Source organism: Eulemur rufifrons, chromosome 18 (assembly GCF_041146395.1).
Source record: "Eulemur rufifrons isolate Redbay chromosome 18, OSU_ERuf_1, whole genome shotgun sequence".
NCBI classification, from domain to species: Eukaryota; Metazoa; Chordata; class Mammalia; order Primates; family Lemuridae; genus Eulemur; species Eulemur rufifrons.
This window is the reverse complement of record NC_091000.1, coordinates 47,616,370-47,630,639: the sequence shown is the minus strand read 5'-3', so window position 1 is coordinate 47,630,639 and position 14,270 is coordinate 47,616,370. Positions and strand designations below refer to the sequence as shown.

Below are 14,270 nucleotides of genomic sequence, written 5' to 3'. Positions count from 1 at the left end.
GAGGAGTGGGGACTCGCAGGGCTCTATGGAGACCTCAGCGCCGGCGAGGTGGGCTTGGGCGCGGGCGCGGGATTAGTTACGAAAGCCCACCCCTTCTTATCTCGAAAGGCGACGGTCTTCCCACTACCCTCGCTTAGCTTGGCTCCGCTCCCACCTATGCGCTGACCCTGCTCTGGTTCTTTCTCTCGTCCTGTCTCCCCACCTAAGCCCTCTTACTTCCACTTTTCCTGTACATTTCAAAGCAGGAGTCGCATGAGCAGAACACCCTTCCAGGTCCAGGGTGAGTGTTAAAAACTAGCAAGCCCATGGTTAGGATAATAGGATGCTGATCATTAATATTCTACTTTGTGGAACTTACCCTCTTTTTGTGATATACTATAACATCAACTTTTCTCAATGTTTCCTGTGCCATGGAGGTGTATTATCTATGCCAGGTTATAAATTTTGATATATATCCATAAGATCTGCCTTTTTTGTTATATGGTTTAGGTTTTTCTATATTCTTACTTATTTTGTGTCCATTTGACCTATCTTATACTGAGAGTATCATTTTAAAGTCTCTATTGTTATTGCTTTTTAAACCTAAGAGCACCTCCTATAAGTTTTACTTTATGAATGTAGTTGATGCATTCTTTAGTATATAACTATTTATAACTATTCCAACTTTATTGGATTCATGGTCTTTGACATTAAAATTGATCTTTTTGTCATGTTTAATACTTTTTGGCTTGAATTCAAATTTGTCTGACATCAGGATCACAAACCCTTCTCTCTTATTGTTTCCATCTCCTAGTGTACCTTAGCCGATCCAAAACAAACAAACAAAAAAACACCAAAGTGTGTTTCTTGTTCAGAATAGTGGTAGCTTTCTCCTAAGGCAATCAGCTGTCAGTTAAATCTGAAAAGGTCTTCAGAGACATCTAAAAGAACAAACTTCCAAGAATTTCTTCTCTTACGTTTTATCTCCTGACGATTTGAGAAAGGAGGTTGGTTTCAGGACTACTTTGGAAATACAATTTAAAATCAAGTAAGTTTTATTTAAAAACTTGTCAGAAATTTTTTCCACTTTTGTTTATTATCCAGGCCTCCTACTCTTGGGCCCTCTGCCCTGCACATCTCTCTGTCCCCAGGTATTACTCGTGGAGGAAAGGGTAGGAATTCTGCCTGAGGAAATGTGAAACATTTGGGGACTCGGGAAGACAGTTGTGTTATGAGTGGGTTATTCTCTGCTTTTTAAGGGGGGAAAAAAAAAAACAAAAACAAAAAGCAGAGAAACAATGGCCCGTACGGGGATCGAACCCGCGACCTTGGCGTTATTAGCACCACGCTCTAACCAACTGAGCTAACCGGCCACTTATGGGAAAAGAAAAAAGCTGTTTTCTGTCATGTTCTGAAAAAGTCATGTGTCAATAGAAATTCCTGGGATATAAAGAATTCTTTTTTTTTTTTTTTTACTGTTTTTTTATCTTTAATAAAAGGAGTAAGAAACTTTCTCTTAAAAACAAAACAAAGGAAAAAACACTGATTTTTAAGCCGTATTCATACACTTCAAACAGTTCCACACTTAAACTTTTCACACTGGGGCTAACGGCCCTGGGAATCCATGGACATACCTGCTGCTCTCTAAATGTCTGCTAAGTACTACGTGCATACCATCACACTTCGTGAACTGCTACTACCCAGTCCTTGCTTCGTAAGACCCACTCACTAACAGAACATACATATTGGTGCCTGAAGGATGTTCCCGACGGGTCGGAGTCTCCATTGTCCCCGACTCTCCCAGGTTTCTTATGCCCGGTGCCTCCAGGCCCAGACTTGGTCGCCCTTCTGGAGTCTTCCTATCTACCTGTCGCCTCAGGTTTCCAGAGTGACCTCAAACCGAAGATCACTTCAGAGACCTTGCTATTGATAAGTTCTAGAAATATCACCATCCCAGAGGCCGTTAAACCCAATCTTTCTGTGAGCCCAATCTTTCTACCTAGTCCTTGTTCCCCCCAAAATGTTACCATTGTTTTTAGTATCTTGTTTATCATTTCAGAAATTTTAAATGCCTAAACAAAGTTATACAAATGTTTTCTTTTTTTCTTCACAGATTGTAGCATTTGATGCACATTTCTTCTGTCCATTTTAATTTTTTTTTAACCTGGAACATATTTTTATGATCTTTCCATATCAAAACAGAAAAATTATGTATTCTCTTTTAAATATGTATTCAATTATATGGTATTTACCATAGTTTAACGTGCAGTTACTTTGGTTTTGAATCTTGCTATTGCAAACACTATTTGTATCTGTGAACATACACCATATCCCCTCTGTGCCGTGATACCTTGCACAAATCCTGCACTCATGTGGAAAAGCTGCATCAAATCATCAAATAATATGTGCATTGGCAATTTTGAAGGACATTATCTGACTGTGCTTCAGGGGGCTGACTCCAGTGGGGCTTTTTGTTTGTTTGCATGTTTGTGTTAACCATATGAGCACAAATAGATCATGGCCAGATTCCTACTCCTCCTCCTTCCTGAATTCCCTGGTACAGGTATGAGGCAAAACTAGACAATCCATGAAATGTAGAGGAATTCACACTGGGGCATGCTAGATTCTGCAATATTGCTTTTGGGGTGCAGTTCATGGTGTTTGGCAAAGGGAATGTGGTAGAAACAGGTGGGAGAAGGAAGGGGCAATGGAGAGCGGGGCGAAGGAGCCAGCAGTAGCTTTCTTTTATGCACCTCAGAACAACATGGGCAAAAACACCTGAGGGCAGGGGAGCTAAGACATGTCAGTCTGTCTGGAGATTAAGAATGAGCTGCAGAGTGGTGCAGGGGTGAGTAGCAGGAGATGAGGCCAGAAGAGGAGGGAACATGTGCATGATGTAGAACCCTCTAGCAGATACAATCTCTAAATCTGGATACTTTACTTGATGGTTAAGGGGGTGGGGCACTAAAAGCAATTAACAGACATTAATTGATCTACATCATGTTGAAACTAAGAAGTATGATCACTATTTATAGACCAAGTTAAGGATTTTTGACTTGGTTCTACCAACAGTGGGAATTCATGGAAGAATTTTAGGCATAGAAGTTACATAAACAGGTTCATATTTTAAGAATATCTCTTTAACTTCATTAACATACAGGAAGGCCCAGTTCCAGACATTTGAAAGGCATCAGGGAACTGTAGCAACAACATATCATTACTAGCTACCAACAACAGCAAAATACCTGTTTTCATAGAGGGTGGAAATAGATATAAATATAATAAAAATGTGAATTTTAAAATGTGTAAGGAAGTGTTATCTGTGTTTGAAAAATAGGGATAGGTAGGGGGCATTGTAGTGATAGAAGCAGGTTGGAATTCTAAATAGAGTTGTTAGTCTAGGCTTAATTAAGATTGCGGTACAATATTTGACTGGAAGAAGGTGAGCCATCAAATTATCTGACATGTGAAGTATTACAGGCAGAATGCAACCAGTATAAAAGTCCAAAGGTAAGTATTTCCATGTGATGTTTGAAGAATAGCAAGAGGTTCAAATGGCCAGAGCACAATTGAGGGAGAGAGTAATAGAGAAGAGATCAGAGAGAAATGAAGGATCAGAGTGTGCACAACCTTGTAGGAGATCTTAGGAATTTCACTTTACTTCAAGTAAAATTGAGGACTACTGTATAATTCTGATTTTAGGAGAAACAAATCTGACTTATGCTTTAAAATGATGTCTTTGGACATTATTTGTAGAAATAGAGCTGGTAGCTCTTTTGTAAATAGATCATGGGGGATTGTATTAGGTTGAGTTCTATGGGAAACAGACTCTGGGATGTAGTTTTCATGAAGGAAGTTCACTGGGAAGTACTTCCAGGAAGAATACACACAAAGAATTCAGAGGGTAGAGAGAAAATATGAACCGTGATATAGTTGCCATAGAGAACTCAGCCAGTCCCAAAGGGAGCTCTAGAGCTGCAATGACCCTTTAAAATTATTCTGAATTGAGGCAAAAGAGCTGGATCACTGTATCCACTCCTAGACTGGTCTTTAGATGTAGACTGCTTGCAGAGAGAGAGTGTAACCTTAGATAAGGTAGCTTCTTTTAGCTTACAGCAATTCCAGGGAAGAACTCAGCTCTGAGCTATTAGCAAACAGCACTCCAGGCTGCTGGGTGTCCAAGTACCTTGCCTCATAGAACATTGGGCAAGGGAGAATCACTGGGTTGTAAATAGAACACTGTCACATTCTCTTGTGTCCACCATTTGTGCTATTCAGAGCCACTTTCTTCATATAATAAATTAATCCCACCTGGGAATAACTTCTCTAGCATTCTGATTAATATCTTTTCCTGGGTAAACTAACAAGAGGAAGTGGCTGCTTGGTCTCCTCCGGAAAGGTATTGTATCATAGACTTAGCATTGGTTTGTACTATTGGCAGATTCAACATTTGACAGTAGCAGTAGCTAGATCAACCTTGGTGAATGAACACCCTCCTTATTGGTCCCATGCATAATGTCCATTCCCGTCACCAGGCTACTTCATTCATGTGACCAACTTGCCAGCACTGGAGTGGCTAATTACTAAGGCAGGCTGACAAAAACTGTCAGAATCATTCTGGTTACTTAGGTGTTTAGTACTTCTGTGGTGGGTGCAATCTGGGGAATGTTAACATGTGATACAAAGGTCTTTACACTTTGTGCCCACTCCTACCTCATATTTGCTTCCCAATCTTTTTCCTTTTAGGCTTCTGCCCAACCAGCCAAACCATTAGTCACTGAGCTTGAGTTCATGTGTATTCTGACATCCACACCAAGGGGATAACCACCAGCTCCACTGTCCAAAGCTCTGACCATTGGGAAGATTTCCCCTCCCCCACTGCTGTTTTTTTGAGATATTATAGGATGGTATGTAGTACATAAGCATCCCATGTTCCTCAACACCTTATCCTCAGTGAAGATTTGGGTGTTACTTTGTCCAGCCATCTGGAAACAATGAGTCACCAGCACAGGATAGGTCACATTTACTTCCTTTTTCTTGCCTAGGAGATGGAGGGAACTAGATGCCAAAAGACCAAAAGGCCACAATGTTTCCTTTCCTATTGGAGAATTGAAATTTTTTTTAGGCAAAACATTGATTTGGGTAGCTTTTCTCACATTGGTAGCCTAGTAGAACTGTGTTAGAAAGATTCATTAGAGGATGCATTCAATGCTCCCAACTGAGGCATTTTTTTTAGGCTTGAAAACAAAAAAAAAAAAACAGGGTTATTTTTAGGATTAAGAGGCAGAACAATAAACAAATAGCCTGAATCATGTTTTCTAAAGTCTTAAGTCAATTCACTTTCTTACTAAGTCCTGACTCACGCACAAACAAGAGGGACTTTTTTGTTAAGTTCAACACAAGCTAAATGTGAGTTACTTAATGTGAGCTTTGAAGCTACATGAAAACACAACTTTACTGTTCAGCCATTTGAAAAGAAAGACTATCATGCAGGGTTCGGAATCTTGCGTAAAATGTGAGACACACACCAAGCTAATAATCATTAAACCTTTTTTTCTCTCCTTCTGCACCTCTAAAAAAATCCAGCAAAGTCCCACATATCTAGAGCCAGGAGGCTCCATTTATCCATGGGGACTGACCTTGGTCTGAACACTATGATCTCTGAGCTGACACTGAGTCCCGGGAAAATGTCTGGCAAGAACATCTGCCAGTCTAGATTCCTTTAGAGGACTCCGGGGCACATGCTTGCAGGGAAACACTAACCCCACCCCAATTCCACCTAGAGCCTCTTTAATCTAAGTGGAACTTCGTGGTGATCCCATGGAAGCAAGGCTCCCAGCAAAGAGTGAGTGACCACAGCCCAGCCTGGACCTGGACGTTCAGGTGTGGCCCAGCGTAACCAGCAACTCTGGCTTTTCGCAAAGGCGCCACTTGACATTGACCCTGCAGTAGAAATGCCTCTGAGAGGAAAGATCATTCAGCGAAGGTGGCTGCAAACCGAGTCTCTGAGGTCTTCGTGGGAACCAGGTGGTGGGGTCATCGAGGGAACGGGTCGTCACGACAAGCTGGTTATGCAGTAGGCTCCGACTCATTGAGATTTCCCTGAAGAATCTTATTTTATCCATCTTCCTACCCCGGAGTACCCCCATACTTCTCTCTCCTCTTCTTCCCCCAAAGCCATGTGATATCTGAAAATTTTTGTCTGGAAATGAATTGCTGGAGACCGGTGATGTCCAATCGAGTGGCCACAGACTCTGGGTTCCCCCTAGAGACCCCGTAACCCCCACGAGAGGATGACACTTATATCCAGACGGATACCTAGCAGAACAACCTTATCCTCTTGAGCACCCTAAGCCAGAGGGAGCCAACAGGATCGCGCGATGGTGCAATTCTAGAGACGTCCATAAACAAGCTCAAGTAAGAGACGCTCAAAATTGCAAGTCTGTTCCCGCCTGGTTTTGAACCAGGGACCTTTCGCGTGTGAGGCGAACGTGATGACCACTACACTACGGAAACTTGTGCCCTTCTTGGTCATCTGTCCTTGAGGGGAGAAGAAAACGTTTCTGTTTATGCCAACTTCAGTAACATTGAATTGACCTTTTCTTTCAGGAAATTATCAACGTTAATGCGCTTTTCTATTTATTAAAATCAATAATTTCGGAGTCTAGGAGTCACACCAAAAATATGCTTTGGGAAAAAATTCCTTTTCAAACACCGTGCAGAAATTTTAGGCAGCCTCCAAATAGGGTACATTTCAAAAAAGTCCTTCATTTTGTCCTATTCTGGTTTATCTGACCATAGTAGGCTCTGTGATCTCCATCTCTTGGGAGCCAGAAAATGACCTCAAGAACATAACCGGGAGCCGGTAGAATGAACTCTGGAAACTGCTCACTGTTTGTGCCAGTAAGTGCCCGACGGGTAGAAACTGAGGGGCCGCGTGTACCCAGTTGTCTGCCAGGCAGGGTGAGGACTGGGAATCAGGAAGGGAGGGTCGGACTTTGTATGACTGGGCTCAGTGTCTAGAACGTCGAAAAGACCCCAAACGACCTACCGATGTGGAATATGCATGCTCAGTTTCTGATGTCCGTTATTGTTTTACAACACGGGAGGACCACTGGGATAAAGAAAGGCAGGTCTTGCCTGCTGTCAGTAGAATGGTAACTGGAATAGCATTTTCAGACTTCATCTGTGTCCAGAACTCGGATGCAGGTGAAGGCAACGATTCGCACAAAGGCGATTTGAGGTCGGGAAAGCTGAGGCCAAAAGACAAGAAGGCTACTTACTGAATGTATCCAAGCCTGGCCCTGGGCGCGATGGGCAAGAAAGATTGAAGGCTCTTAGGAAATCATCGCAAAGAATATGAGACCCTTCAGAAATCCTTATGGTACAAAATTGCATCTTCAAGTTGTGGGGTGCCTGTTCATCCGAGACTGAAAAAAAAAAAACAAGAGAATCACAACCAGATTGTGTAGATCCCAGGAACTAGACCAGTGTGCCTTGTGATTAATTTGCATAATTCACATTCGCTTACAATTTTACAGTAAAGTGACAACAAAAAAGAACAAAGTTTCTATCTTGAATAGTATATATATTATGCAAGGATTGTGCCTTCCTTAACAGTTTCACATTTGTGTGGGAGTGTCATTTTATAAATTAGTGAGTTTACTAATGAAAGCTTACAGTCAGGACCACTTCTCACATCTCCACCTACAATTTATTTTCTTTACATATTTATAAGTGGAGAGCAATGATGTGGGTGGATCAATAAATTAACACCTACATTCTTTCTGAATTTATATTAGAAAAATAACTTGCATATTTTAGTCTGTTCTCTATTACTTATAACAGAATACCTGAAACTGAGTATTTATAAAGAAAAGGAATTTATTTCTTAGAGTTATGGAGGCTGAAAAGTTCCGTGTTGAGGGGCCACATCTTGCTGGTGTTCCCAGGTCGTCCAGGGTATGGGGAGGAGGAGGAGGAGGGATGGGGAGGGATGGACTGAGAGTTCAGTCTTTCTTCCTCTTCTTTTATAAGCCACCAATTCCACTCCCAGGATAACCCATTAATCCATTAATCAATGAATGGATTAATCCATTTTTGAGGACTGTGCCCTCCATTATCCAATTACCTCTTAAAGGCCCTACCTCTCAATACTGCAACATTGAGAATTAAATTTCAACATGAGCTTTGGAGGAGACAAACCGTAGCAACCTGGAACATATTTTTAAATAAATCATGATTTTTTTTGTCATCACCCTCTGACAGTCATCACTTCCTGACAGTCAACTGGGCATAGCTCACTGGCCTACCTCCACTCAGCAGTCTCTTCTAGACAAGCATTGACTTCACAGAAATTTAGGTGGACTTCAGATCTCAGTATTTTGGGACCTTCTAGCTCCTCAAGATCAGGAAGAGAGATGGAAATCAAAGCCATAGGATAACGTCGAAGAGTTCCTTGAAATCAAATCACCTAGGAGCTTAAGGTTATCCTGCCTTGCATTGGGGAAAGAATTTGAACAGTAGTTGTGAGTTATATTTGGTTATGAGTAATGGAGTTTCTATATGATTAATTTTAAGAAATAGAAAGTATGAGGGAAAGAAATGCACTGTGGATAAAAATATACTAAATAGAAAAACATATTAAAAGTTATTAGGTTTGAATATATCCCAAAAATCACCATTTCATTTTGCTTTGAATTGCCTGATTGCAGTAGGGAGTTTCTGCACTGTAGTGATTAGGCTTCTGCCTGCCTTTGCCTAGCATGCCAGGGGGCTCTGGGTTAAAAACAGGTGGAAACAATGGGTTTTCAAAAAAATTTTGTCTCACCAACACCTTCTTCCAATCTGAGGCTGGTGTTTTCTCTCTCAATAGAGTCTTTTGATGAGATTAATGTTTAATTTTGACGAAGTCCATAGTTTCAATCTTTTTTTTTAATGCTTAGTGATTGTTATGTCCAGTCTACACAATATTCGCCTATGTCAAAGGTAAGTACATTTTCTAAATTTTTTTCAACAGTTTGTTTTCACTTACACTTTTAGGTGTAGGAGCAAAAGATTTGAACAGGCACTTCAGGAAAAACAACCAAATAGCCACTAAGCAACTGACAATCAAAACAACAACAACAAAAACAAAAAGAAAAGAAAAAGAAAAAAAAAAAAAAAGACCAAACAAACGAAAAATGAGGGTCAACGCTACCAGGTGTTATCCATCTATGGCAAACTTTTTTTTCCCCTTGCCAGAGTTATTTTCAGAAACCTTTCACACGGGATTTGTGTGAGGAGGAGGTGGGATGAATGTAGTAGGGGATGGAGGGGATGACTACCAAAAGTTTCCTGTCTCCAGGAACTGCACGAAGATCTCTTTTGGGCAGAGACGACTTCTCTTAACCTCACTCTTCTTCGCTGCTGTTGCCGCGGCCCTGATCACTGTCAGCACGGATCCCCTCCAGGGACTTAGTCCGCAGCTCGCCCTGATCTGCGTCTTTCCGCTCAAGTGTTTCCTCAATGGGGTCAACTCTGAGCCTCACCTTTCCAAGGAAGCCCGGCGGCGCTCAGGGATCTGAAGTCCAACTCGCATTTTCCGACCTAGTTTTCTTTGTATCGCGCGACCACTCGCTGCCAGAGTTGTCAATTGACCAACTGTCCCTAAAGCCGTTGCTTCAGTGAGTTTAATTTTAGGCACAGAACAGTTCTGGCTGGGTTGGGTAGGCTTAGGGCGAGTTTGCGTGCGTGTGTGTGTGTGTGTGTGTGTGTGATTTAGAAACAGGTCTATGAGACAGACAGACACGGAATCTGGCACTGGAGCCCTGGCAGGCAGAATATCTAGAGCTGCTCGTGCAGGACATTTCCAAGGACTCAGCTCAAGGTGCCGGTCCATCCGACAGAGATGTCCGAGTTGCCAGGAGGGAGCCCTTCTCTTCCCAGAGTCAGAACTGTGCACAGCGCGCTCTGAATTTGCGGGCTGTTTGAGAAATTTTTCTGAAATGAGAAAGAGGAGGAGAAAATGGTTTAACGGTATATTGAATTAGTGGGGTCATTTTTAGTCACAGATTTTTATTTAAGAAAACCCACGAAATATGGAATGCAGTAATTCTACTTGATTGAGCACAAGGCTAGAAAATGAGTGCTGCCACATCCCTAGTTCAAGTGCAGGGAAATTACTCTAGACTTCAATGTCTTAACTCCTAGGGCATCTGCAAAGCCCAACACTAGAGAAGCAGCAGAGAACTGGAATTCCAGCTGGGGGAGCCAAATTTGCTGGGATCTCCACCTTAGCAGATCAAGGGGATTCACACCATCCAAATTCTTGTGAGTATTCTCAAGTTGTTTGGGGAAAATTTAGCTAGTTTTTACTTAGAGATTAGATCAAATTAGATCTAAAGTCTATGTACTTTGAGAGGACAAAGGGATAAAGGGCAGAAACTGGCACTTTAAGAGCTGATTATTACCTACAAATTTTATTGCTATTTTATCATATAACCCTTAATCTTATGGTCTGAAATCCTCTCCATGGCAAAGTCCTATGTCTTTAGCCTATTTCATATTTCACTGCCCCTTTCTGTCCAACCACAATGTCTTACTTGCCAATCAGGCTTCTTTATTTACCATGGGCTTGAGTATATATGATTTCTTCTACTTTAAACACTGTTCTATGCCTGGTTAACATCTCCTTAACCTTTAAACTTGAGCTGAATCACTACTTCCTGAGAAAGAACTTCCCCTAAATTTTCTATTGATAATAGAATAGAATAAATAAATTTTCATATTTCTCTTAGTGCTATATGCCTCTCTTTTCTTGTAACTATTTCATTAATTTGGGTGATAACTTAATCACTGTCTCTCTCATTAGAATATAATTTCCAAGAGGACAGATGCAGTGTCTGGTTTTGTTCACTAATAAAACCCTCCTATCTATTGCAATGCCCAGTATACACAATGAGTACACAATAAATGTTAGTCAAACAACGTGTGAACCCTTATCATCCTACAAAGTAAATGTGAGTCTCATTTTGAGATGAGGAACTGAGGTTCATAATCAGTAGTTAATTTTCCAAGTTGTAGAGCTAGTAAAAAAGTTATTATTTCCTGTTTTTCTTGAACTTGAGGCTCATCAATTGCAGAAACTAATGTGTAATTCAGAAGAGAAAGGGGAATTGAATTCTTCCCTTTAAGGGAATGGATAATAACAATGATATTCATGATCAGTGTCTTTAAGGAAAAAAGCATAGACTGGTGTCTTTGAACATGGTTTTCACAATCATCGTTGAGAGACCTACACTATTTATTAAGCAAATTAAATGATGTGTAAGAAGGTAATGGATAGACAATAGAAATGTTCCACTTTCCTAATAGTCTTCTCCTCTTCCCAAATTCTGTAAACATGCTTACCCTCCTGATATATTCAGAACAATACAAAGAACTCTAGATAGGAAATGCAAATATCTGATCATCAAGATAGAAGATACACTCACTTTAAGCCTCAACTTAGTTATCAATTAAATTTTCTTTAAACAGCTCAATGCTCTGAACACCACCTTTCCTAGAATCTTTATACTCTAGAATCTTGTGCACTGTATTGTCTCTTCAAGTATTTTTTTTTCCAAAAACAACATCAACAACTACAAAGTTGCACTCTTCTTAATCCTTGCCTTTCCCCCATGAGAAGGAAAAGAAACAACAGACAGAAATCTCAACATCCACAGTAGTAAACCACACCTCTCAAGGGAAACTTTCTTAAATTATCTGATTACAACCCATGGGGGGAAAAAAAATGTTTCAAAGGGAAGCCTTCTTTCCTCTTTTCTGAGAAATCTCAGAGCAAAAGAGAAGCTGTTCAAAACCATAAAATCAGTGAAACTGGCCCAAGGATCTGCTAACAGGGCTTGGAAGGCTCAGCTTCCCTCTCAGTGTGCAGATATTTTTCTACTCTGAGGAAATTCTGGTCAGATCTCTTTCCTTTCCTTTCCTTTCCTTTCCTTTCCTTTCCTTCCTTTCTTTCCTGCCTTCCTGCCTGCTTTCTTTCTTTCTTTCTTTATTTCCCCTTCTTTCCTTCCTTCCTTCTTTCTCTCTCTTTCTTTCTCTTTTAATTTCTCTGGACAATGTTTTCCAGTTTTTGGTGTACAGATGTTTTACCTCCTTAGAGATCTTCTTTCTTATGTCTGCTTCTTCTGGTGACCTCAGGGCCTAGGAGCTTTAACACAATGACTGTCACAGTAGAAAAAAAATTTTTTTTCCTTGGGGCCATGGTGTTTTATTATGAAAATAGAATAAAAACTTCAAAAACAAAACAATCCTTTCTAATTTAATGAAAAATTGGTTATTTTTTATTGTTTTCTGTGTGTAAGTTATATACAATTAAACTGTCAATACTGATTCTAATAATAAGAACATCAACAAGTAAGATTTTCATGAACCAACTGTAGTTACATATGCTTCACAAAGCCCTGGGCTCAAAACTAGCATGAATTAAATACAACCACATGGCAGTGAATGTGTTAAGAAGTTGCTTTCCAGGCATCAAGGTTTTTGTACTTCTTACTATTCCTTTTCTGGATGAGAATAAAGGACAAGCAAGTGTTTGGAGCTGCATCTCCAAACACACTTAATTCTTTCTCCATCTCAGAACCTTCACATACTTGGAATATACATAATGCTCAATACATTGTGAGAATGAATGACCAGCCAATTTATTATTTCTCCAACTCTAGGGAACTTAGTAGAATGGGATGCTATATCCAGTATGGTGGCCTTGATAAACGGCTCATAGGACCTCTAGTCTTCCTGTAAGTGTTTTCAAGTGTTGCAGGTTAGACGTGGAGGAAGCATGTGAATCTCTTCCCAATGAGTGATCCAGAAAGTCCTGTTGTTGAAATGCGTGGAGACAAAAGTTTGTCTCACTATTAAAAGACATGCAGGGCAGAGTGCCCTGGCTCATCCATGTAATCCCAGCACTTTGGGAGGCTAAGACAGGAGGATCACTCGAGGCCAGGAGTTCAAGACCAGCCTGGGCAACATAGTGAAACAACCCCAACCCCACCCCCATCTCTACAAAAAACACAAAAATTAGCTGGACATCATGGCATGGGCATGTAGTCCTAGCTACTGGGGAAGCTGAGGCAGGAAGATCTCTTCAGCCCAGGAGTTTGAGGCTGCAGTGAGGTATGCTCACACCACAGTACTCCAACCTGGGTGACAGAGTGAGACTCTGTCTCTAAAAAGAAAAGAAAGGAAGGAGATGCAGACATATTTCTTAGAGCAAAAGCTGTCAGCAATAGAATTACTGTTTGTACTGACTACCATGCAGGAGAAGGTCATTCAAATTTGGGATCAAAGACATTTAGATCTGGGATCACAGTCAGCTTCATGGATGAGACCAGTGCAGCTGTATAGGAACCTACTCGCAGAAGGACCCCATGTTTGGGGATAATGCTCTGAGGTTGCCATCTTGAAATTCTTAATAATTTTATCTTTGAATTTGTGTTTTGTAAGTTAAGGCTGATGGGGCAGTGGAGCATGCACTGGGGAGTTTTGCCTGTGGTCTGCCTCCTACTGGCTTCCTTCCTCCCTGGGATATGTTTTCAACTACCTGCTCCTGCTGCCTGATCCCAGGAACCACCTGGCCTCCCCTTTCCTTCCTAGCCTTATGACTGCTCCCACCCTCCACCCCTGGTGGAGCCTGCACTCTGGAGACTCCTATCTCAGAATGAAGTAAGGCAGCACCACTGCTCCTTAGGTGAGTTAAATAAGTGAGGCCACTCACCTACTCTCGCCTATCTCTGCCCTCTTCCTATCCAAGTAGTCTTTGAGTCCCTGCACAGAGGTTGCAATCCCTGCAATAGATTGAGATCTAGCCCCAGTTGGAGCTCCTCTATTTTTATTCTGGACTAGATCCAACAAATTATGTAGTCATCCCTTTCTAGGGTAATAATTCATACTATGTGGCAAGCACTGTTCAAAGGACTTCTTCCAAATGTGGAATCCAAAGCATAAGCAGGCTAAACAATTTGCTCAAAATTACAAAGTAAATAAATGACAGAATTGATATAAAGTATCAGTGACATCTGGCCTCAAAATTATTGCTGTTAACAGGCATTCCATATTGCCTTTAACTCTTAAAGAAGGCCACACTCTTATAAGGATTTTCACCTCCTTTGAACATTTACATAAATTTTCAAGCCAACTTGTCACTTATCTGTTTTAATTTTATAATTTTTAATATATAGTTGTCTAAGTTTCTTTGTCAAATATAATTTTAAAAATAAATACCTTTGTTAAATTCCTGCTTCCCA

At 40.8% G+C, this 14,270-nt stretch overlaps 1 protein-coding gene and 2 non-coding genes across 3 annotated transcripts in view; all 3 read right to left on the bottom strand.

Moving 5' to 3' along the window:
• LOC138399089 (histone H2B type 1-K) overlaps window positions 1–14,270 on the bottom strand; it is a 389,419-nt gene that overhangs the window by 66,269 nt on the left and 308,880 nt on the right. The gene's annotated exons all lie outside the window — the stretch shown is intronic.
• TRNAI-AAU (transfer RNA isoleucine (anticodon AAU)) lies at window positions 1,279–1,352 on the bottom strand. The gene has a single exon. It is a non-coding gene; the product is annotated as a tRNA-Ile (tRNA).
• TRNAV-CAC (transfer RNA valine (anticodon CAC)) lies at window positions 6,423–6,495 on the bottom strand. The gene has a single exon. It is a non-coding gene; the product is annotated as a tRNA-Val (tRNA).